General features: G+C 36.6%; 1 protein-coding gene across 8 annotated transcripts in view; it reads right to left on the bottom strand.

Moving 5' to 3' along the window:
• SULF2 (sulfatase 2) overlaps nt 1–26,620 on the bottom strand; it is a 164,223-nt gene that overhangs the window by 92,051 nt on the left and 45,552 nt on the right. For 2 of the 8 annotated variants that reach the window (XM_074843452.1, XM_074843455.1), the window contains exon 2: nt 17,102–17,168. The exons of the other annotated variants lie outside the window; for them this stretch is intronic. The gene's annotated coding sequence lies outside the window, so the exon portion shown is untranslated. The remainder of the gene's footprint in view (nt 1–17,101; nt 17,169–26,620) is intronic. 8 annotated transcript variants of the gene reach the window in all.

The raw sequence follows: 26,620 nt of genomic DNA, 5'->3' as shown, positions 1-26,620 counted from the left end.
GGAAGTCTTCTTTCTGTGAGAATCTTCACATCCAGGTTGCCTCACAGAATGGAGCTGCAGCTCTCAGGAAACTTGAAGAATTCCACCAACTTAAAAGTCCATAACTTAACAGTGCCCATAGGCCTCTGACTTAGCTCCATGCTTTCCTATCTTCTCTGCTGCTGCAGTGAGCCATAGAGGTGCTGTACCAAATGGAATGGAGAGCAAGAGTTCTCTAGCCACTCTTCACCTCAGAAGAAAAAAGTGGTGGAAGCTCATATAAGAAGTCTACTCACTAAAATTAATAAAGGTTAAAAGACAAAACAGCTGAGAGAAGTTCAGCTGGCAATTCATTCCACTGCTGAAGGTAGAAAATTTGATGGCCTGAGCTGCAGCACGGGCCACAGTCCCAGAGCCTCTAGCAAGAACACTGGTCCACCTCCAAATTCCACACCTATGAGGAAAGAACAATGAGATACACTACAGCAGGATACGCATGTTTTGTTTGCTGCAATTAGAAATCTAAATTTGGTTTTAATTTTTTTTTTTAGGAAGAACAATGAGATACACTAGAGCAGGATACGCATGTTTTGTTTTCTGAAATTAGAAATCTAAATTTGGTTTAATTTTTTTTTAAAAATAATCTTACATCAAAAGTATTGCTGGTGTTAGTTCACTGACTGAGAAAAGGTCAACCCAAGAATGTGTCTGCCAGAACATATTTGTCCCAGCTACGTTCCAAACTGGCAGAAAGACAGGAATAATTAAGATGGATCAAATAAATCTAAACTGTCTATATAGACAGTAAATAAATCCATGTGTTTAGATCCCTTCCCCTAAAATAGCTCCCAAAGGCAGCAAAAGCCAGAAGAGATGAGAAAGAGAGAATCAGATACAGAATGAAAGCCAACAAGAAACAACAGACTGCATGTAATAAAATAGAATACAGTGCAGCTCCCATTCAAATGGACCTAGGAGTTTAATGATGCAGCTTGACTGATCATATCAGACATAAATGAACTGTCCAGGAACATAGATAACACCCTACTCAGCAGCATTAAGAAGCAAATCAGTCACAGCCTTTGTTTGTGCTGTCTTCCTTCCCTTTTTGGTAGAATACAATTTCTAACAGTGCTTTTGCAAGCTCTTCAAGAAAGCTTCTTTTTATTTCTTGCATCATAGTTCAGTCAAGAATGTTAAAGGAACAGGGTGGATTAACTGCTTGACAGTAATTGGGAAACACCTCAGGATACATGTTCTGTTCTTCCAAGGAAAAAGGGTTAAAATCAAAATTTCTGATTTTAATGGGACTGAAAGATCAATATCAGACCCCACGGCAAATTAATAGTATGTGTAATAAATGAAAAGAGACTGCTGCCAGAATGCTGAGAAGTGTCACTGGGCAAGGGATCTAGGGATCCAAGATGGCTGCAGGCCATTCTGTACCAGCTTCCTGACCTCACTGTGGAAGTGAATTAAATATCAGAACCACTAGATGAAATTAAATGTACAGCATCTCTCAAGTTCCACAGAGAAGACGTGAATCCTCCAGAAGAGATGTGTATAAGGTAAGTGGATTCCATATACGTACTTGGGGGTGAGGGGAGTACAAAAGAGTAATAGATCAGAGAAGGACTTTCTCTGAAGAACTAATAGGTCATGGGAAACATAAGGAGTAAAGAGATCTCCAATTTAAATGATTTTTAATAGGGAAGAAGCAAGGAAGCATACCCAAGAGACATGATGGTGATAATGAAACCCAGAACAGTGATGATGCATCCCATTAAAAACCACAGGATGAATTTAAGCAGTTGGTACTGAAAACTAAGATAATGATGAGTTCCTGAATTCAAAATAGTTGAAGTTACCCAACACTTCTCATACTAATGACAGAACAAGTCCTAACACCAAGTTGTAGTTCATTCAAGGGTAGAAAGAAAAAACAGAGGCTTCACAACTGCTCTATTCTTCCTACTTTAAAAGTCTTCAGTTTGCCAGCAGAGATTTCTTCACAGAAAGAGGTGGCTGCAGCCCCACATCTAAGGAGATGCTGCACCACACAGTCCTTAGGGACTTCCTGCTATTATATCTGCCTCAGGAAAAGATTTCTCCGCTTCCCTGAGCTTGTTCAGATCCACACGCTTTTAGCATTGCAGATGTACTTCAGTATGTGGGGATGGCTTGAAGATACCTTAAACATTACTCTTTGCCAAGCTGCAAATATAAAACTCTTAAAATATAGCACTTCAACCAAAATCCATAGCACTGTTTCCTGCAGGAGCTGGGCTGTTCTGGAAGGTTTTCTTCTCTGATATAGACTACTTCTAACTCTGTGAAGCTACAGCTACAAACAGCAAGCAAACCTTTTCTAATTATGAAATACTGACACACTCTCCATTTCTGTGTATTTTCCTCTTCTTTGGTGAACAAGTTAATGAAAACTGTTCCGTCTCTAGCTGTCTTCTCCTTCATCAACAGACAAGCAAAGAATTAACTTAGAAACACTAGGCCTTGTTGAGCATCTATGATTAAATTATTCCCACTATCCCGTAGAAGTTCTAACTTTTACATCATCTTCTTTGCCTTATATCCTTAAAAAGTTTCTCTTTTCACTCTTTAAGCAATATCCCTTTTTTCCTGTTAAGTATAATTACCATCTCAGTCTCATCTTACAAAACTAATCTATGTCAGTCATTTGGTACCATTTAAACATCTGAATATTGGCATCCTTGTATGCACATTCATAGTAATTGATACTAGATGTTTTTTCTTCTCTGCCAAACAGTCTTAACTTTAAACTGTACAAGAAGCACTCAATTTTAATCACTAAGTTTACATACCAATTTCCTTATGCAACATGTATTCAGTACTACAGAATAACTGGACCACCATAGGCAATGATGAGGAGGTAAGATTTCTTTCACTGCATTTTAAACCAGCTGCAGCAGATGCCTTTTTTAGTCCTTGGAAGATTGATGATTCCATTATTTGTAGTACTCAGCAATAAATCTCTGAGTTTAGGCTAAAGTGAGCACTTTTCCCTACTTTGCGTCTTCCATTACACTGTTATTCATCATGTTTAATCATTCATTTACCTCTGACTGCTACTGCACTTGGGGAGGACTGGCACATTATTGATTTTTGACTTTTACCCTTTAGAAGCTGGGTAAAGGGCTTTGCGACTGCTTAATCAAAAGTGACATGACCAGGGCAGGGAAGCTGCAGACCTTGGGAAATAGCAGCTAAACAACATGCCAAGTTATGATGAAATGAAATTAAGAGTCAACAAAGAAAACAAATTATAATAAACTGAAAATTAAAGTGGATACCCCCAGGAGACCACAGAGTACAAAGCACTTCTCCACCTAGCAAAACACATTTCTGGGAAAGAGGAGACTAAGATTAAGCAGGAAGATTTACAACTTCAAATTCTCACAAAAAGAAAAATGCAAAGCCATGTTCTGTTACAGAAGTATCAGATAATGTAATATGGCTGAAGTATATTCTCAGTTGCTATAAGCCTTTTTCCTCAGAGCACCCCACTAACGAGCATGCAACAAGAATAGTATATGATGTAATACTTTGATAGCTGGCTTGTTTTCTACTTACCAGAAAACTAAGATTTTTAAGAAAATTAAAAGAACTCCATTCATACATTTTTTAAAAAAGTACAGATAAACCTTAACTTCTGCTACAATATCTAGCAAATTATGCAATAAACAATAGAGGTAATTACAGTTATTGACTCCATATCAACAGCATGGTAATGCTGGTTTCATATTTTAGAAGAGAGGTGAATAAGTAAAAATGCATAAGATAGTGGTTAAAATTGTCCAGCTTCTTGTATAACCCAATTATATGTATGTTCTCTCTTTAGAGAGGAGGAACCGAAAGTGAAAGGACTTGGGGACTGACAAATGAAAGAGCTGAAGCTCCTATTGCTCTTTCCTGGAATCCTCAGCAACTTTTTTTTTTTTTTTGTGGCCCTTGATATCATCATCATCTGTTTGTCCTAAGTTATGCCACCCCAGTTCCACTAATCTCAGTGTAGAATATCATACCTTATCAAAACAGTGTGCCTTTTTTTAAATATATATTATTTTGCCCACCTCTTATATACTCAGAAGAAAAAACATAAATCAAATAAAAATTTCAAGTAGTGGGTATCTCTTGAACTAGTTATCTCACACATTTTACCCTCTCCTGCTCTGGATTTTACAAATCATCTCAGCAAAGGTATGAAAAGAAGCCCCTGCTTGTTCCACACAGGTCGGTTCCTAATAATGGTCCAGTAGTGTTAAAAGATCTTTGCTTGGAAGCACCATTCAAAATTAATTTTCCACTAATATCAACTTCCTCCTCTTGGTTTGGGGTATTAACAGACCAAATTTCAGAAATGCTGAACATTCCAGCGAACATAACTGAAACCATACATGCTGAGCACTTCTGAAAGGCTAGTGTCTTTCACTCAGTCCTCTCAGAAAAAGAGAGTGAACTACTATTTAACGGATGAATTTTTGGCACTGCATGACATATACAAGATGCTGCCTTAAAACTAAACATTACAACAATAACAGAGAATTCTATGCCCCACGTCTCTGTCACATGTAGCTTCATTACCAAAAGTTAAGGAAGAATAGAGATGTGTGGATGGGAGAAAGAGAGAAAGAAACAGTTAACACCATCCCAAATGGCTGGAATGAACTGTCATTGTTTCAGTGAGGTGATTTAAACAAAGCTGTGATGGCCAAAAACACCTGAAGGACTTTCAACATGCACCTGCTCTTTTACAGCAAAGTGCTGCCCCATCTCATTTTTCTTTTGAGATATGATGTTATTTTTCATTTTTTTCTCTTTTATATCTATTTTATTTTGTCTTCTCTCAGTTTTGCTTCTGCTCCCTGCTTGCCAAAACAGAGCATAAACACTGAGACTCATTCTTCACTGGGTTATGCCAGTGTTAAAAACCAATGAATACAGAAGCTAGAAAACACTAGTGTGTTTGTAATACACAGATAAGTATGATATATTGGAAGGCAGTCCATATGCATGTTGTAAGCCAGAAGTTACTGCCCCACAAGTTTATTAAAACCATTTGAAAGAGTCAGTGGACATAGAGATTAAGATGATCTGATTAACAAACCGTATTTGCTTCCCAAAAAGCTCTTGACCAAATTCCTTCAACTACAGGTTTTTAAAGTAACTAAGCTATCATGGGATGAACAGGAGTCCTAGCATGTGACTTAAGTGGTTAAAACAGGAAAGAAAAGGTCAAAACAGATTGTTAGTTTACATGGTGAAGAAGACTTTTAGAAGGGAGTTGTGGGAATGTGTATTGGGACCCACACCATAAAATATATTAATAGATGTCCTAGCAACAGATGAAAAAGCAAGATGAGAACATTTGTTCACACAATTATTCAGGGTAGGTTAAATTTAACAGAAAATTGCAAAAGAATTTCACAATATTGAGTAATTGGCAATAAAGTAACAGGTGAAATTCAGAGTCAATAATGTAACGTATATGGAGAAAAACAAGATTAACTATCCATACACTTCAGTGAAATCTAAAGTAGATACTGACTTTCAAGACAGACTTTCAGTTGTGACAGACATTATTGTAAAGAAGTAATCTCAATGCCCAGCAATGATGAACAAGGAAGGCAACAGAAAATATTAACAGGAATGGACTACAGAACGAAACAGAAAGCATAACTATGTCACCACATTAATCCTTAATTTGCCCACATCCCGAATACTGTGTGCAGTTCTGTTCTCCTCCCATCTCAAAACACTGTACTACTAGAAAGAGGACAGAGAAGAACAAAAAAAAGATAACCAAAGATAAGGAATACCTTCTGTAGGAGGACATAAACCAGGATTTTGTGAAGATGGGGTAGAAGATAGGAAATATAATGGGATATATGATAAAAATCCATAAAAGCATGGAGAAGGTGAAGAGGGAATGATTTTTCACCACTTATAAGAATCAGAGGAAATTGAATGAAATTATCAAGCAATATGTTTAAGACAAAGTTATTTTTTCAACATATTGCATTATTAAAATGTGTAACACACTGGCAAAAGATATTCTTGAGACCCAAATACGTGGTCAAGTAAAACTCCCCTCTTTGTTGAGGGCCTCACTAGTTCAGATCTCAGATCTTTTATACTTAATTGCCATAAATGGTGGGGCAGGGAGGAGAAGGGAATGGGACAGTAACCACTGATATCCACACCAATTACCTGCCAATAACTGTCTGCAGTAAGTAGTTCAGGTCACATGCCAGTGACTACTCCAATATCTCCAACTGGTGATTAAAATAATACATTTTGGCAAAGGCCACTGCAAACTTTCTAGTATAACTTATTTTGTTATGTAAAATGGGAATATGCAAGGTGTATCATCCACAGAATGACTATAATATGGCTCAAATAATTCAGGAAAAGTAGTTCTGGTATGGAAGGTGGCCCTATTGCAGGGGAACTACTGTTCCCTGGCAATGTTAACTGAATGAAGACCATAAACTGTTTATGAAAGTGAAGCTGATCTTTTAAAATGTGATAAATGACAGAAAGCTCAAGAAAGGAAAATCAGTAATGATGAATCTTTAAACATAGTACACATAAACCTACAATATGTGCAAACAGCGTGGGGTAACTTCCCTGGCCAAATCTTCATGTTTGACAAAATCTTCATGTCTGGCAAAAGATGGTCTCAAGAAGCATCTTTTGGAAGAAATCTTCCTTTGGAAGAAATCTGAAATTGAGTCTTTCAAGACTGTACCATATACACACATTACTAGTAGATTTTCAAAGCCTTGCCCAGTTATACGTACAAGTTCTCTGCTTTGCCAGTTTCTCACAGTCTGCTGCATTCACTTCACATGTAACTTTATAACATAGGAAAATAAAATTACGGTGTTGCTAATCCATGAACATCAATAAGATTTACAAACTCTTATATCAAAACCCTTTCAAAAGGGAAAGTAAAGATATAAAGTGAAAGCAATCAAATTTAGGAAATACTATTGTTCATACACTGTAATTTATGTATAGCATGCTCACTTTAATCATATGATTAAAAAATATTTTCATGTATGCTTCAGCATAGGGAGTGCAATAACAAAGTACAAGGTATGTATTTCTGAGGGTGTTTGGTGTCTTGGAAAAGAACAACAACTGGTGGAAAGACCTTCTGAACCCCGCTTTGCTGGGATAAATCATGTCCAGTCACTCTAAAGGACAGCACATGCAAAAACTAATTGGTCAGAAGGTAAAGAAAAGAGAAAATGAAGTTAGAAAAGTGATGGGGGGTTTTTTGTTTTTGTTTTGGTTTGGTTTTTTTTCTCCCAAGAGAGCTGCTAGACATGCAAATGAAACTGCTGATCGCATAATCAAAGTTTTTCTTAGTTTTCATGATTGAGCAAGATTATTAAATCAGCAAGGCTGTTCCCACAACCTCCTTAAGCCAAACTGAGTCCCTGGTTCATATGAAAACAGTTTGTAGCACACTAAAAAAAAGACAATTTTTTCTTAACTGTGGCTTGTTGGTTTTGTTTTGTTTTGTTTTTTTTCCTCAGAAAGCAATTGTGCAGTCTTTCCCCAAAATTCAGCAGTGTCAAACTGCCAGAAAGTCCAAAGTGACCTTAACATATTACAAAGCTCTGACAAGCTCAGGCAGAGTGAGCAATGTAATTATAGGAGATATTACCTGTTCCTTCTGTGACAAGAATATGTGTTCTATTCCCTGTGGTCTGTCATCAAGAGAACTGTAAGACAGCGTCCTATAATTGTTATCAGAATTGTGCTTTCAAAGAACTTTAGAAAGATACATTTAATTTGTAGTACAAAGACTTTATTTGATATCTCTTTCTTTCTAAGTATTATCATTATTTACAGCAATTCTAAGCAGTAGAGCCTCCTGCGATAAGCAACCATTCTGATGTGCATAACAGAAGTTCAGCATCACCTTCCAACCTTACTTCAATCAAGTCATTTCATGAGCTCTCTTAATTTGTCTGGATGGTCAGACTAGCTCGTAGTAATGCTGTGACCAGTGCAGGAGTTTCGAGCAAATGGCAGGGAAGTAACAATTGGCTCCACAGCTGTATGCAACCTGATCAAAAGGACTGTTCACCAAATACTCTCTCAGAAAAGGCAAAGTTCTGTATGATTTTTTTTTCATTATTTCTCCCCTGCCCTCCAGTTAAACAAAGTTTCTCACTAATCACTATAGCACATTAGTAACATGTATATATTTCATTTTTAAAATAAAAATTTCTTCATCTTAATAATCCTATCAATTTATGTTCTGCATGATTTTCAGTTCCCCACTAACAGAAGAAACAGCTCTGGAAGCAGGCTGAGCCAATGCCATTTTATTGCAGTTGCTCTGGTGTACACTATGCTGCAATAACAGAACACAATTATTTCCCTATTATATTCAATAATTTGAGTAAGTTGAAGCAAAATGTTCAGTGCTCATATGGATCAGAAGCAGTAAATATCAGTAAAACCAGTTTAATCTGGACTATTTTGTATAAAAATGTTATTTAAAAATCTGTAAATAGTAAAGTCTTTTGGTTGGTTGGGTTTTTTGCAAGTGATTTAATTTATGTTGCACTGCAGAAAATCTAACCCAAAGGAACAGGGTGAACCATAGCTGAGATAGTGGGCATGTATTTCCTTTTTGAATGGGTGACTGTTTATTTTTTCAGTAAGACTAGACCGCTGCTATCCCAATGACATGTAGGTTGGACATATGTGACTCATTGAATGCCAATCAGGAACCTCACGCATGCAAAGCTGTCAATAACCTCCTGAGCACAGCCGAGGTTTCTGGCAATTGCTTTGTGATTACACTTTCATAACTTGGCTCGGACGACAGAAACTGCCCAGCATTGATACTGCTGAAACCACTGGCAAGTATCACTTATGCGTAGCACTGGTCCTCTTCATGAGCCCAAGATTTTCCCAGATTGGCTCACTACTGCCTACTGGAGGGAAAGATGGCAAACTCACACATAGGAACAGCAATGTACTGCTTTAGGCAAACAAAAGCAGTTAGGTTTATGGTCTGTTGCTTGCTGTCCTTGGGCAAATACCTGTCACCACCACTTTTTCACATCATTATCCTACATCGCCAATCTCTGCACGGTGGCTGAACACACAAGTAGTGCTTCACTGAGTTTCTGGAACTGCTATACTCCAGGCAAACTCTCTTCAGAATTGTCTGACTTAATTCTTTGTTTTCCTGTTGCATATCTCCTTAACTTTTCATTCAACATCAAACATAGTTTGAACACAAGAGCCAAACCTATTCGCCTATATGACTTAAAATGAGTATTCACCATGCTGGTTCAATTCTAATGACTGACATGATTACAGCTCCCAGCAATGAGTTCCCCACACAGCCTAAAAGTCTGAAAAGAGCAGCAGCAAAATTAATGGAAGCCAGGAATGGAATAATGGAAGCTTGTTAGTTACTTAGACCCCAGAGACCTTGAATTCCACAGTTCCTGGTTGGCATCGTGCATTGAATCATAGAAGCATCCAGAGAGAACAAAACCGATGATGAAGTACACTGCATCATACGCTACCTGCTCTGACTACTAAGCAGTTAATTCAAACCAGTGCAGAGTTTTGAGAATGTAACACATAAGCAAAGTATCTCAAGCCAAAATAATAAAGTGCTGGATATAATAAAGCACATTTCAGTGTGATAGTGCTAAATCGTTATACTTGGAACAAGCAAACTCTTCTACCACACTGAACACAGAGGTAACCTCAGAGATAGCAAGAGAAAGGCTGTCTTACATGATAGTGTTTAACCATTGCTCAAAGACTATGTAGCAAGAGTCATGGCATATCTGGTTCTCAGTGCCCAGAGGATACTACCTGGCCAAAAACATTTATTTAAGCAAAACCGGTCCGTATCTAATGTAGGCAAACAGAGACCCACCCCCAACTTACTAATGGCGCAACTAAGTGTGTGTGTGGGGGTGGGTGGGTGGCTGCTCTTAGAGAAGATGTAGCTGTACATTTGTATTGCTTTTTCAGTGGCTGTACATACATGCTTTTCTTGAGTCCAGTTGCATGCTGATGCAGACTCTGGCATGCAGCATGGAAAAAGAAAAAAGAAAGCTCATTTTGGCAATAGGAGGCCTTCCTGAAAGCATAGTAACTGAACTCTGACACCACTCAGCTTCTCTGAATCAACAGAGGCCATTCAATTCGGCATCTGCACAGCAAAGCTAATCACATTCAGTGTTTAAACTTTGGGGTAGACAGTGAGATGAATTAGAAATCTGAATTCTTAGCAAGTAGAATAGGAAAGCATTATTAAGTTTTAAAAAGCCAAAACTTTCCAAGGAGCCCTTAGATGAGAAAAAATTGAGATGTTTGCCTTGAAGTTTTAACACTCCACCCAGTAGACATACATTCTTCCATTAGCTGTCAAAACAAATATATTGCTGTTCTAACACCTCCAGTATTTAAAGTTTACTTTGCTTTGCGAATCAATTATTAAAACTTCTCTCATAAAAGACACTTGTTTTTCAGCATTAATTCCTCATTTACAGCACTATAAATGAACTATTTTATAAAACAAGCAGTATTTTGAATAAGGCAAATTAGCTGAGATAGGTAAATCACTGAACCTCACTGACAAGAAGGTTTATGAATAATTAAGTAGCTGATATACAGCTGCATTACCATGAGCCTCTTATTCAGATTGCCATATTTCTCAGCATGACACAGGCAAGACTTTGTTTCTGTAGTATAAAGAGACTCTTAATTAAATCTTCATTCTTCAGTGTGCCAGGATTTATCCTTCTTTGTATGAGCTCAGATTATTATATTTAATGCTGAAAAAAGTTCATTTTCTGCTTAAATTCATCAGATTGCTGATGGGATTTCCTTACAATTCTTTGTTGTTTCCAACTTCTTTAAAATAAAGTGCTACACATTCTTTAGGTAAAAATTAATTGCACTACTCCAGTATTCAGAGTAGTCATGTGAATATTATAATGCTTGAAAAATTTCCGTTTTAACATATTGTTACTATGTTGGAGTGATCTTAACCTGCAGTCATAAAATTCCACATAATTGTCTGTGTCTTAATGACCTCAGGCTTTGAATACAACCATTGGTCTTTGCATACTGCCTGTCACTTTTAGTGCTTGAGTATTGACATTGTATCTTTTTTAGGTTCTTTGCAGCCCTTTAATGACTATGCCAATTAATAATGCATCATTCTTTCTCCTCTAGCTAATTTTAATTGCTGTAATTTATGTCCCTAGACAATTCTTGCACTACAGATGTAATCTATACCACCGTGACTGAGTTAGAACACACTCTCAAGGTCCCTAGCAGATAAACAACACAATTTCAAGTTCATAGGCATCGTTTACAATTGACATCAATTACTGTTCAAGGAAACAAGTCATGACATTACAGGTAACAAACAGATCATTTTTATGTTCTGGAGCAGAGTGGACTTCACCAGCAGGGCTTTGACAATTAATTACAGCTTCACAGACAGTGCTTTATGGAGATACTCGGATACTTTGAAAGGGAAAAATCCACCTAAAATCAGCAAAGATAGAGGTTCTGCACTTCTTTGGCAGGGCGAGGCCTATACTGTTACACAGATATGCTCAGAAATATATTAATAACACCTTTGAGGTGGTATTAGATTGTGTCCTGAGACAATGGATAAGATAGACTTCGGCTCTTTATTAAAACATGTTTGCAAAGCTCATAGGCACAAACAAAATCAACCAGGAAAAAAAGATGTTTATAACTAATCCCTACTCAACTTTACAAACAGCCCAAAATGAAGGGTATAACCGTGAATTGTGTTTGTGCCACATTAGATTATTATTCAGTTCATTCCCTTGCCAGTATTAGGGATGCTTCACAAATCATATTCCAGTGTTTCACTTAGTATAGCTTACTTTGATCCACAGCCCTGTAAAGTTCAGTCCCTCTGTTTTTACTGTCATCTCTTATCACCTTCAATCCACCTCAAAGCCATAAAGCTCCTTGTGTCAGTTGCTTCCACTTCTCTTCCAAAGCCAAGTATCTTTGTGATCCAGCACATCAGCCTGTTTATGTCTCTCCAAAGGACACAGAAGCACTAAGGCAGCCTACAACCTGTATCTAGATGCACCTAACTATGCACAGTATAATCTGCTCAATTTACCTGGGAGCATCTCACACTGTACTAGAATATTTTCTCTTCTCAGTGAGTCAAAACCCATTAAAGATATGAACAAATGTCACTTTTGGGCAAAATCCTATTTCGCCTTTTCAAAGATGAAAGGTTCAACATCAACAAGGTTAGAAATCCATGGAAAGAATGTCAAATGTCAGACTTGCCTGCTACCTCAGTAGCAAACCGTATACACTGCGTATAATGTATTCAGAGTTCACCAAAACATAACACTATTACAGATTACTTGAAAACTACTCAACCCTGCCTGGGTTCAGTGTTGTAACCAAATGGGACTAAAGATCCAGGATGTAATTTGGTATTTGTGTTATTGATATAAGTACTATATTTCATAGGGTACAAAACCATTAAAATGATTGCCCTCGAGCACAGCAATAACCATAATTCTTACCAACAAATATGCACCCTGTTAAACAATCAAATAAATTTACTTGTACAAGTGTCACAGACAGTGTAATTTGTCCCAGTCATCTTTAATTGATCCTTTCTCTTTAAACACAGTGTTGTTTTTTAATATATGGGATCACTAAATGAAAGGTAGAATGAAAAACAAAACTTATTGTGGCTTGCAATGCATCTATCATCATTCAACTTCCAAGTGCCTACTAATGAATCTTTGAAATGGTACACATCTTTAACTAGTCTCTAGTGAACTATATTCTTATATGCTATCCTCAGAACTCATCTAAAATGCTCCATAAATTTACTGGCACAAAGCCAGTATGTCACATTTCTTTAACCTGTTTCCTCTCTTCTATTAGGGCTGAGGCACTCATTTGCTGTTAATTACTTCCAATAGCCAGAAAGGTGAAAGGGTGATAGAAACAGACAGGTAGGGTGGAACAGAATTCGGGGTCCTTTAACCACACCTGCATACCTCCCTCCGGAACTTGAAAGTAAACCTAGAAGCCCCCAGTTGCTGAAGTCCCCTTTCTGTTGGCAAAAAGCTATTTAGGCTGCTGGCAAGATGCACCTTTCACTGCAGCTGGCTCTTATGCAGAGGATGACAAGCTGTTACTACAGATCTTAACTACACTCATCAAGTAGTACACAATGGCATGAAGCTGAAGATTCCCATCACTCCTCACAGACTGGCCTGCAGTAGTCTTCCACATGGCAGCAAAAGCAAAGAAAGCAAAACCAAAAAATCCCAATCAGTAACAAAACAACCCTCCATCACAAAAAGGATGTTTAACCATTAATGATTACACTAATATTTAACTATTAATGACTTCTGTTGAATGTCTGAGAAATTACTTAAAGCAAGGCTTTTCCACAGTTGATAGCTTAGATTACAATGGCCACCATTTCCTCGGTGTTTACCTGGGTATCTCAGAAACACTGTACATGCTAAACTGCAAATGAAGCCAAAGATGTGCTTATGACAATTACACTGTAAAATGCCATAAAAATACAAAGTCATCTAGATAAATCAATCCTCTATATTCCTAAACTAATCACAAAATTTTAATCTGGATTGTGTTGTGCCTATCTTCCATTTGTCTGAAATTGTGGCAGTAATAGTACCTGATTTGAAATTACCCTAACGATCACAGAGTATTTAGATATTTTGTTGATAGTCACTGTAAAAGAACCAAAAGTAGTTAATAATTCTGTATTCAGGTTCACTACTAAATAGTGCCTGATAAACCAGGCATCAGGACAGTAAAAAGAAAGCGCTGCAGTTATCTGATGCAGTAAACTCCATCTGTCCTGCATACTGAACAAGGGAAAACAAAAACCAAACCTTTATGACATGGTCACATATAATGATAATATACTTGTGCAAGGGACCAAACGAAAAGAACACTTGAGTTCTCAAATTTACAAGTGTAAAATTAACTTTTAAAGGGGGTGGGTGCATGTTTAAGTATTTGACTACAGCAGATCCTCAGCCGTTAAAACAGTTGTGATGCTCATTCACAAGCAGTTCAAATTCAAAACTGCAACTCTCACATAAAGGCGTATCTCTTTGATCAGTCTCTCTTCAGTGACAATCAGTTTTCACTCCCTCACCTCTTTGAGCTTAATCTTCCAGTGAGCAGGGACAAAGTTGCAGGTTTTGAGGACCATACACTGTGCTGTAACACAGTCAAGGAACATATGCAAGTATAATGAAATTGAACCTGTGCATGCAAGAGCAGCAGATCTCTCCAGGAGTAACTCTTACTAGCAACATTATTGGCTACAGAAAAGTCAAGGATGGGAGCCAAATGCACCACTGCTTTCCATTAAAGCTCCCCATTAAAAAGGGAGACAAAGCCAGATTCCTAGGACACCGGAGGAAATAATCATAGTAAAGATGTAATTCTACTGAAAGCCACACACAATAGCAAGGTCAGCAGAGTGGTGTCTCTGCATGATTTAGAATTAAGCTTATAATAGGTTTCTCTAGTAGCTCACATGTGAACTGCTAAGCAATTTTTTCTTCCTCTCTTGCTGTATCATAGTAGGAACACTAATAAGTATGTCAACCAAAGAAAATGCCTAACACTGCTTTTTATAAGAAAAAAAAAATCTAAAAGCCCTTAAATCTACTTTGCTGTATTTCTTTAACTTCTGAAGGATTGAGCATAGCCTCTACATTACTGCCAAAAGCCTGAATTGTAGCGAAGTTAAATCCTACATGTTCCAAATTCCTAAGATTGGAACAGTGCTGAAGAAGTTTGCAGCCACTACAACTAGCAGCTGCTAGTGCTGTAAATAATTTTAATTAGAGAGCTTTTGCAGTGTTTCTCATTATCCATATACTTAAGTACAATCAGCTCAAAGGCTGTGCAATTACTTCCTTGGTCTATAACATAACAACTCAGGCTGCGCAAAATAGTCACAGTGAAACCTAAAAGTTTTGAAAGGTAAAGTTTGCTCATCTTTATAACACTTCCTGCAGTGGAGAATTTTTTTTTTTTGAATAGTAGAGGGAGTTGCTCAGTTTTATGAGCACATGACAGGGTTTGTTAAAAAATATTAATCAAACAAAAAACATGCACACAAAACTGCCAACACGCTCCACAACTGTTTATACTGACTACTAGGTAAGAGATTTGTTCTTTATAAAATGACATAAGACACTCTTCAGTAGATTAATAAGGATGCATTGCTTACACCACACATTCACTTGAAACAAAATTACAGAATCCTGAAACTGACAGTAAATCCAAATTAATCAATATGTTAACTAATTTCTCAGTCATTCCCCAAACAGAAGCATAATATGAAACTTTATATGCCAAAAGTCCTCTGTACAAGGGGTAAAGACACATATAATGGCCAACAATGGAGGAATAAAAAACCTCCTTTCATAACCAAGAAAGTCCAAATTCCCTAATATTAATGACTGGCATATTTTGTCCTTTACAGATATATGTGACTATGAAGTGAAATCTATATCAAGAAAGCTTTCTCTCCTCCACCTGTGAGGACTATCAATCACAGAACACTTCCAGGCATGAAAAAACGGGTGGCCAAATCTTCAGACTGGCAGTGGCACAACCCACCAAGATAGTTACTTCCACCCACTGGTGGTTACTCCCCTCTACCTCCTTATATGCATCTACCCTACACCGTGTTTTCTTACATTAGCATTGCAGGAAAGTAGTTGGCCCTTGCTTAAAACTGTAATTGCAAAATAACAGGGTGAAGGGTGGAAAGAGCATGCAAAGGGCAGAAAGACAAAACATACCAAACTGAATTTTAGAGTATTCAGAAAGCAATGGGAAGGGAGTGACAAAGACAAAAGAGATCTCTCAAAATGCAAGAGAGAGAAATTGAGCAGTACAGAAGAGAGGGAATATGAACAGCTTGTCTAAACAGAAACATCAGAGGTAATTAGCAAAAAAGCAGCACAGATGTTTGCTTCCTTGCTCCAATAAAAGGTAAATGAACTGATCTTTAAATAGGACATGCTTTAAAGATTCCAACCTAGTCAAGAGCTCAGCTATAGTATTAATTACATCAATCTGTCACCTGAATTTATTGAGAAGACCAGCATCTAGGACCAATGTACTGCAACAATGTTACTCATAATAGTCATTCTTGTAACATCTTTCCATGAGTCAACATCTAACAACCAGACTAACTCCCAGGGTGAGGTACATAAGAAGAAAGGCATCTAGTGCAAGTAACGAAGATCAGAGAAGAGAGAGATGGACTGTATTTCCATTAGATTGTGCTGGTACATACTACCAGACTCTCACACCTGTGGTTTCAGATTTGGACCACAGGTCTTAAACTGGTGAGGCGTAGTAATTGTCTGAAAGTACATGAAAAAAGATTCAGTATTCCATGTAGAATACTGGACACAGGACAGGCTTTCTTCAATATAAGGCAAATGTGACATGGTAAAAAAAAAATAAAATTATCAGATTATTTTAGCAACTTAGAACACTGGAACCACAAACCTGATAGTTTCATAGAGTCCAGAGTATATTTTAGTTCCACTTGATTGAGAAGCCACAGTGAACTATATTCAGAATTTTAAATCCCTCCTGCCCACACTAGATCATCAATTGTCAGAAATCAATACATCTATTAAGCTTAATACAGCTACACTGATTTATAATAATGCTTACTTTTTTTCAAGTTTTCTCAGAAAAGCAGCAATTTCTGTAAAGATCAACCATCAGAAAAATACTTGACAATTTTTCAACTGTCAGGGAAATACTTGTTTTCCATTATTTGACAAAGACATTTCCTGGAAACCGAAAATAAAATTTTTTTTTTGCATACAAAAAGGAATCTTTGAGCTCTATTCCTCAGGCAAAACTACTCATCAGTAAATAAACTTTGAACATGTCTACAAATCTCCTCACTGAATATATAAGTGAATTTTAAGTGCCACAGAGACTAGGCAATTAACATAGTACAAGAGGGTTTTACACTCACAAGGTCAGGAATTGGTCTTCTATAAAGGATCACTGAGGGTAGTCATCAAGCTTTCCAGTACTAGCAGCTGTAAAATATTATAATGAACAAATTGGTGATTCACTAGTGTGCACAATTTTGCACATATTTACACATATGACTAAAGCAGTCCACTCATTAAAAATTAGACTTTAGGAACACATGGCAAATACCTTAATTTGAGGTTTCCTTCAAACAAACAGCATAACAGCATTGCTATATTCCCCTTTCTAAGGTACCAATTTATTTGGGATGTGAAAAACTGTACCCATTAAGCTACTAACAGCTGCATGTGTTGAAGGACTTCCATGCAACGATTAACTAGCATTAAGTAAATACTGATCGATTTCTTTGGATGAAGCATCAGGCAAAGACGGGAACACCACCACCCCAATGAAACCACGCCATTTTACAAAACTATCCAGAAGCAGTCTTTTATTTCCCTGTTGTAGCATTAGTTTTAGAAAATGCTACTCCTAATTTTGGCCTCTCAGGCATTTTCTCCTCCTTCAAAACACCAAAGTGTTTTTTGTTTCCTGCCACACTTTCCACATAGTTGTCCTACTAGCAGTAAACAAGGACTGATATGCTACTCTGCTCGCTTCCTAGTTCTTCAATCACTGATGCTGAATTTAGTAGTGATGGTACTTTGGGATTAAAAAAAAAAAAAACAAAAAACAAAAAACAACAAACCCAACCTTCAAATCTTGCTGATCTTGTTATTACTAATACAAGTTGAGAAACAAAGCTGCTTTGCCAGGACAGCCTGCAGTCTCTGTTGGGCACGGCAGTCTTGCAGGCTGCCGCTGTGACACATGACAACAGCACAATTTCTCAAGTCAAGAAGTCTGCTCCTAACACATTTTGTATTCCCTGTGACTTTTTCATATTAGGATAGCCTCCAGAACTGGTACATAGGTAAACTTTTCAGTCTCTACTGTTATAAACAAAAATACAGGGAATTATTTCTGATGATACTAGCTATAGTGTTGCATGCATAAACCTGAGGAAAGCAGAAACAGGCTCCACTAGGGCGCTGCAGCATCACTACTGCCAGTGGAGCAAATATACCTGTGTACACAGACACTGCCATTTTAGCAAATTCTCAGAAGTGCTGAAATCTCAAACCTGCAGATAGGGGAAGTAGACCTATAAATAGTCAGCACAACAGAAAACCCAGGATCATTAAAAACCTGATCAAAGAAGCAACTGTGATTTGTATTATTCACCTGCTGTGGTTTAGCTTTTAAGTCTAAATCAAGTCATCACAAGAATAGGTTACTTATCTGGAGAGGAAGATTTAAAATTCAGTAACAAATACTAAGAAAAGTTTAAAAAGTTACCATTCAGCCAATATAATTAATTTGCACACAGAAGCAACAGCTTAATGTGAGACAAAACATGCTGCTTGTAGGGAAAGAAGGCTTAAAAATTGGCACCATGTTAAGAAATCAATGCATTACAAAAATAGTTTACTATGATACAAATCCCAGCTGTTCAGGTGTCTTGAAGCTTGTATCACAAACTTAGAACTTTTTAACCAAAAGTTACTTTGTATAAATACATTTTTAAACAAAGTTGGCTACATGTAAATCTCTTAATTGTAGTCACTCTAGCATCCATTACAGAAGACATGAAACATGAGCATTGTTTTTTCCTGAAAAAGAGGTGCAACTACAGGCAGCACACACAGTTATTTAACTACTTTCTACTAGAAAGTGATACCTTGTAGTTGAGTACATTATGTATTTGTCAGGGAGTGTCAAGATCACTTTCAGAAAGAGTATTGAAAGCTTTTGCCATGAAAAATGGACATATTTTCTGATACATATTGCATTATTTCATAGAAGATTATAAGTTCTCCTTTAAGCTCCCGGCTAGTGCAAATCTTTCAATATCTTATAAAAAATATTGGAACCAAGCCATAGTAACCTCTTCACACTTCAGGCTGTTCACGGATCCTATTTCACGGCTCATTCAAAAGGGAGATTAGAAGGACTTTTTCCATTTCATATATTAAATGGTTTAATTCACAAGGGATTCATGTCAATGTAAGTATCCAAAAATAGCACGCTTCCTGGATAAATCACATTTTTTCATCCCGATTAAGCCATGTTGCACCTGCACAGCCACCCACTACCACTGTTGCTCTGTGTTTCAAAGCAAAAACCCTACAAATAGGAAACTACTCAGCCTGGATTTTTAAACTCAACTTTTGTTTTCTAATAAAATAAGAAATATATGATTAACTTATTTTATGTCAATAATAATTTGACCAGAGAAAGAAGAAAAACCTCAGAAAAAAATACTAGTTTACAAAGAACTTGGATCTTAACCCAAACCATTTGCAGTTGTGTTCTTTCACTGAGGACTGAAACTAACATCTACCACATCATCTGCAGAAAGTAACACTAAATATTTTAGTAAAGACTAACAAAAATTTTGGCATGGGTGGTGTATTATATAAAATTTTGTTGCAATTTGATGCAATTTGTTCTGTCCTAGTGACAAATACTAGAGGACCCTAAGTAAGACAAACCTCTGACATCCACTTTGTGTCCCAAAAGCAGATCTTCCTGGAGCGCATGACTTCAGCTCTATACTGATAAATCTGTTAGCTCTTGTGTCGTAACAAGATGACAGCTGAACCAGCATAACTGAAAACCATAAATAATTAAATAGTGTGCTAAGTAACTTTCCTCAACAATCCGAGCAAGATGTAAACAGTTTACAGTCAAATTCCAGTTTCCATACTACTTGTACTCTTGGCTTTATTATACGTACTTACAGCTTTTTATGAGCAATATGGTAAACGGTACCCAGCTATTTTCTTGCACTATTACAAAATATATCATACATTGATTAGCTCATAAATTCTATTTACAGTTTTTGTCCAGCAGTAATGTCTTTCACTATTTACACAGCTGTTACTACAGTAAATCATTGCAGGAAGCAAACACAAGATACTATACTAGTAGTCTGCTACTGAATTGTCCCAAGAGAAAAGCAAAGAACAAACCTGTGCTTCCTGAGACTCACCATTCCCTTGTCAGCAAACATGGGACAGGCTTCATAGCAATATGTGCATTTCATCCTCCTATACTGCTGGTTCTAATAGAGGATGACAACTTACTAGTTCTGGCAGCTGGGGTGTTTTTTTTCTGCTCAACAGCAAAAATGTCTTAGGAGGAGCTAAGTGACATGTCTACTTGGTTGATACAATACGCTACGTCTGATTGGGTTGATGTGTTTAGACGGCAATGCAGTGCAGTAATATGCTACCTCCAGAAATGCAAGCAAAATGAGTATGCTAACGCATTGCTTAATACAATTAATGAACCCTGAATCTGAGCAGGGATAATTAATCCAACTGTAAACTTTTCACAGCTGGTGACTGTGTGCCCCTAATTTTCTCTACGGAAGCAAAGGGAAGGAGAAGATTGAGCTGGGACTTCTGAAATGTTGCTGTGAACTTAGAACTGTGGTTGGTGTCAGTGTCTCTGCAGTGCAGAAAAGGCTGTGTGAGAGTAAACTAACTCCATCTGAATGGCCTTCCACCAAAGGAGCAGCAAACAAAATGCATGAAAGATATTGTTGACTTCTATCTTTGTCTCAAATCATCACTTGCAAAGTGCAACTATAACCTTTTCCATTCAAAAGGTGCACTAGGAAAATTATTAATTTTTGTAAAGTATTATGGGGTTATTTGATGGGAATGATTAAAAATTTCTACAAAGAAATCTGTATTAAGTAACCTGCTCAGATTGTATGCAGGAATTTCTATTCTGGTACTTCTCAACCCTTCAGTGCTGGATTCTGCAACACTGCAAGGGAACTGTTCTAACATGTTAGTGGCAAAGCTCACTAAAGTGAAACTTTAAGCACTTTGGGGTAAAGTGTACTAAAAGGTCTAAGAATAAAGTAAGAATCTCATTTTCAGCAGTGATGCTGGCAAACAGAACTCATACTGCTTGAAAACATATTCTGTGCTGACTCTCATATCATGTTTGCTTTTTGGAGCATTGAAAACCCACCAGTTTTAGAAATACATCCCATTAAAAAGTTACCAGGCATGACGTAGGTCACAGTATTTTAAGCATAAACAGTCCAACAAACTGATTTTCCATTGTCTTGCCCTGTGACACCTACACCTTTAAACTTGGAGCAGGGAGTAGCTCATGATCAGGGTTTGTTTATATGGAGGAATATGGTGCCCAAGAAAAAAAGGGGTGAAAGTTTTACACCTTGATAGTGAAATGACTAATTCATTAATTTGATAATAAAAACACAGTTGCATTAATGTCAGAATAGAATTTAAGTCCAACGGTAAGCACTTACTGCATGATGGTGAGGTAAACACCCTAAGTAAGTTATGATCTCTTCATCATCCTGAGAGAGAACTGGGCTTGTTACAAGAAGAGAATTCTTTTTCAGTCATAAGCAAGGAAGCGTTGGCTATCACTTCCTTATTGTAAAATCTGCAGGGCTTCAGAAATCTGAGTAGCTTTTGCATAGATCCATGTAGCATTCTGAGTTTCTGCACACTTTGCAAATAGGGTTAACATGAAGTAAATCATATTGCTATAACTCTGGATTCCAAATTTCAAATCCAAAAGAGATTTAAAAGGTAACATGCAAAACTGTTCAGCAAAAAATAATCAGGTAGCAGAGGTCAGACTTCCTCTCTCTGAAGATGACATTTTGGAAGTAAAGAACAGAAGATAGGTAGGGAAAAAACCCTGCTTTTTCAGAAATATGATAAAACCAAATACATTTGTTTACAGTTACTCCTAGATTCTCACAGACTTGTTAAGCTGCATTTTTACGGGGCAATTATAAATCTTTCATCTTCCTTTCTCCCAGGACATTCTCAAGGCTATCATTAGTCCCTCAGCATCAGAAGAAAAGTTAAGACACCTCAGAGAATCAAGAATCTGACTCAGAGTTAGAATGACACAATGTTTGTAGTTGTCTCATTGCACAGCTGTGGTATCATTTCAGCATCAAGACAGATGGCATCATAAACTGGTAAGATTATATCAATGTCCTGCTTCTTACAGATTTGATAGCTTTATTTGCAAATCCAAGATTCCCAAAAGTTTTCCTTGAATTACTTCTAGAATGGAACATGAGATAGCTCATTTGAGTGCTCCATTATATTAATGAAGACAGTACATGATCTTTGCCACTGTTTTCTCAGGTTTTATCTGTAGACTCCAGCTCAGGGGTCAAAAGGCTTATTACTCTTTTTATGGAGCTCTGGAGTAGCGCCATTACCTGAAAGGGTAATGGCAAACAAAACCAGGTGGCTATGCATATTTTCTTTTTTCCTCATGATGCATATCCTTAACTTATGCACTTAATTCATGTCTCAATTCAGGGATAAGCATGGCTTTCCAAGTAGATCTTCCTCCTACAACAGATATTATTTCCAAACCTTTCAGTATAGAAACCCAAGGATATGGACATGATAGCTGAGTTACAATGTTTAGAAGACTTTGTACGGAGTATATTTAGTCTTAAGTCTTGAAATTCTGGATTTCCTATAACCATACATATAATGAGAGGGAGTTAGAAAACAAAGAGGTATACAAACTTCATATCAGGAGAAACACTCACCTAAGGAATGAAGAATAAGTATTTTGTGTGGAATTTCAAAGTTACTATGAATTATCAAATCCATGTCCAAAACACCCTAAGGAATATAGCACGTAACATGTATATACTCTTTGACTTGGCAGTCCATGTTGAAGAAAATAATTCAGGAGTGAAAAACTAAAAAGAGTAGCCATTTCTCCTTTCTGATGTTTTATTTCCAAGTAAGACTGTCTGGTCATCCCTGCATCTGAGACATCTCTGATAAAAGCAAATATTGCACATGATCCATGAGAGCTAAGATTTTTTGTACTGCGCCTCACTGGTCTTATCTACAGAAACTGCAGCTAGTCTGGGACAAGATGAAAAAAGGACACTCTTTGCAGATTAATAGCTGTTTTGGGGAAAGGAAAAAACATAGCTGAGAAAATTGCACACAAGCTAATGTAATCAAGCCAAGAAGGGCAAGTCATTCCAGCAGAAAACAACAAGAACTCTTCCTAACGATAATTTAGAATTAGATACAAACAAAAATTTCATTAACTAAATTTTAGTTTGTATTGTTTAAGATACAGAAACTAAACAGTTAACATCTTCAAAAATTAAACAGTTCATATAAAAAATGAGACTTCCTGTGATCTTTATTCTCCAACAATATTCTTTATCACAGGATAAGGAGAGATCTGGAGATGGCAACTATTAACATTCAAAGAGTGTTAAAGTAATTAAGTTCTAAACCTCCTCTTGTTTCATGAGTCTTTAGAGAGCTGCTTTCTCCTGCTTCTTTGAAGATGCATAAAAAGGTGCTTTTGTATTAAAGTGAAATTTTTCATCTAAGGTTTTAGGCTGTACTTCCAAAAGTTATAGAAGTCACAGCACAGACTTGCGATCAAAACTCAAGCCTGTCATACATTAAATTGATCACAACTATTATCAATTCATAAACTGAAAAAAGAATTTTGATAAGAAAGCTGAATAACAATGCATCTAATAATAGAGACTAGAGAAGCTACTACATAAAAGCTGTATTATTTAAAATATTTAAATGCAAAAGAAGGTCAAATGCATATGAAATGTACTGAGTAGGTATTTCAACACTTTGCTTAGCCAAAATGCAAACTATTTCTTGTCATTCTTTTCCTATCACCCTTTGAGTAGCAATCTTCAGGCATGTGGTGGCAGAGAAAACACTAGGTCTGTCATTACCTTCTTTCTGAGGCATCACTGCCAGACTGTTGCTACAGGGGATTTTATAGACTAAAACTTCAAAAAGTTATGGGTAATTTGTTCTTACAGTTTGATCAACTGGAGCTAAACACGCGAACTTCCATATTCAAACCTGTTGTGCACCTCTTTCACAGTGATTACATGTACCAGAAAATTATATTCTTCAGTGATCTGTCCTTCTTGACTTTGAGGCAAACATTGCACTTTCCACTCCTTCACTTGTGCAGAAGCTATGCACTGTAGCACAAGCATTGTAAGTATTTCACTTTTCCTAATTTCAAGGATAGTTACTATAGAATTCCAAAATAAACATCACTAGATCATTAAATTATTAGTCAGTTTTAATGTTCTTTCACAGGTATTTGTTCTTTCATTCCAGATAAAGTTTTTACTTATAAACAGCCATTAAGAACATCACATCTTTAAAAGCAGAAAGCCTAGTTTCATTAAATTTTTGGCATGAGAACAGCTATCATGGAATTTTTTCCCAGTGCCACATCTACTATTCACATCTACATAAACAATGCAAAGACATCTTAAGTCATCAACATCACAGCTCAACAATACAGTATGTTTACAATTAATAAAGCTAACTTACTCCTACTAGAGAGAAATATCTCTGTTATCAAGGTGTTATTATGCCAATCTATCTACGGTTTGACTGGGAAAGCGTTTTAGAAGAAATCTTTACCAAGTCAGTCCATTAAAAATATGAATCCTGAGATAAGGGATCTGCAGCTAAATATTTAGCAGAATAGTTGCATAAAATGGGAGGAAACTTGTATGACGTATTCAAGAGTAAATACCATCTATGAGAAGATTTCTCTGGTACTTTTTATGTATGAATTCTTTTGGCTAATTTTTATTTAGCATTCAGCTCATTATTTCATTCTGAATGCTATTCCCAGTTCCACTTAACAAGGCAAAGAGAGATAAAACAATGACAAAATTGAGAATGTGTATTAGAGCGTTCAGATTTGTTTACTATACTTCATGAATGTCTTGTCTACAAGCAGAGTAAACTCAGAGTTTAGTCTCTTCAATTTCAGATTGTGGCATCACCAACATCAGAAATATTTCAAGTATTTCTGCAAGCTGTGTAATAACATCAACAGCTGCATGAGAGCATAAAGCCTTAAGACATATCACCTGTTCAAGATGATGTTGCTCAAAATTTGACCATATTGCATCTCAGCTACCAGTACTGCAGATATTCTTGCACATGAACAGTATATGCTTCCATCTTAAGTGAAGGTAACAATAGGTGTAAACATTTTCCCTTTTCACCCAAGGTTCTTGTCTGTGTTGTTTCTAAGGGTAACTTTTTATCATGTTCTTCATGATTTCATAAAATTTCTCCTCTGTTTCCTCTAGGAAAAGACAAAGGTGCATTGAAGGTGTATGTTGCATGCAAACAATACACAGAAGATCACTCTGAAATAAAATTTTGATTGCATACCCACAGTACCAGAAAAGTATCAGAAACTTAAGTTTCTGTTGATGTAGAATAACCCCTGATTTCTAGCATAACTGTAGCAAGTGGGCTGAGAAAGCCAACCAGTTGTATTACTAAGAGACAGAAAGTTTAAGAGTTATTAAACACTTCATCAAGTATTAGAAAGCATTAGAAGGCAGTAATTTGGAACTTAAGTTATTCAGGCAAGTCCTAGCTCAGCAAGATAAAGAATAGTATACGCAATCAAACTCCAGGACTGGACTCCTAATGACCATCCTTCTGCATAGAATCTTGAGGGTAAAGGTTGTTTAAGGCTTGTAGCTAGTTTTTGAGCACTGGAGTATAGTGTATTAAAATGTATACATATATATATGCATACATTTATATATGTATACATAGATGTATATATCTGTGTGTGTGCGTGTGCACATATATATGTATATAATAATAAGAACCACACACACACACATCTTCATCCTTGGAGATTTTCAAGGCCAAACTGGAGGATCCCTGAGTAAACTGGTCTGACCTCATAGCTGATGCTGCTTTGAGCAGCAGACTTGATGAGATGATGTCCTGAGGTTCTTTCTAACCAGGATTTTCTTATGATCAAATATAAATAACATCCTGCTTAAAGACATTTTCAAGTTCAAAATTTATTTAGAATAACCAGAGCTGTAGCAGCTGCAAAATGCACAGACTATCATTAGTATCTGATGATGATACTATTTGATGACAGTATTGACTATGATCAAATAATCAAATCTGAATCTTATTATATTCATTACGAACAAGTATATTTCTCCTCGTTTTCTCAGAAGTTAAACTAGTCAAAACAGCACAAAAACCAACACATGATATACCACACTTGCTAAAAAAACCCTGATTATAACATACAGCACCGACTAAGTTTTTTTAAAAGGGGAAGAATAAAAGAAATGGAATGCCTATGTATTATCTGTGATCAGAATAACATTTTTTAATCATTTACATAGTTACTGACTAAGCAGGTTTCGGGTTTTTCTGGTTTTGTTTATTTTTTTCTCATGTAAAAGAGGAATGATAAAAATACTGTTATTGTTACTGGTATTATCTCTTCCAGACAATGAACTTCTCAAATCTTTCTGCCAAAATAAGGATAATTTGGACAAAATAACTTTAGGAATCCAATATCAAGAAATCTGACAACTTATTTGTTATACTACATTAGTAGTATACTAATG

This window comes from Strix aluco, chromosome 17 (genome assembly GCF_031877795.1).
Source record: "Strix aluco isolate bStrAlu1 chromosome 17, bStrAlu1.hap1, whole genome shotgun sequence".
NCBI classification, from domain to species: domain Eukaryota; kingdom Metazoa; phylum Chordata; class Aves; order Strigiformes; family Strigidae; genus Strix; species Strix aluco.
Note: the sequence above shows the minus strand (reverse complement) of the source record. Positions and strands in the feature narration are given on the sequence as shown.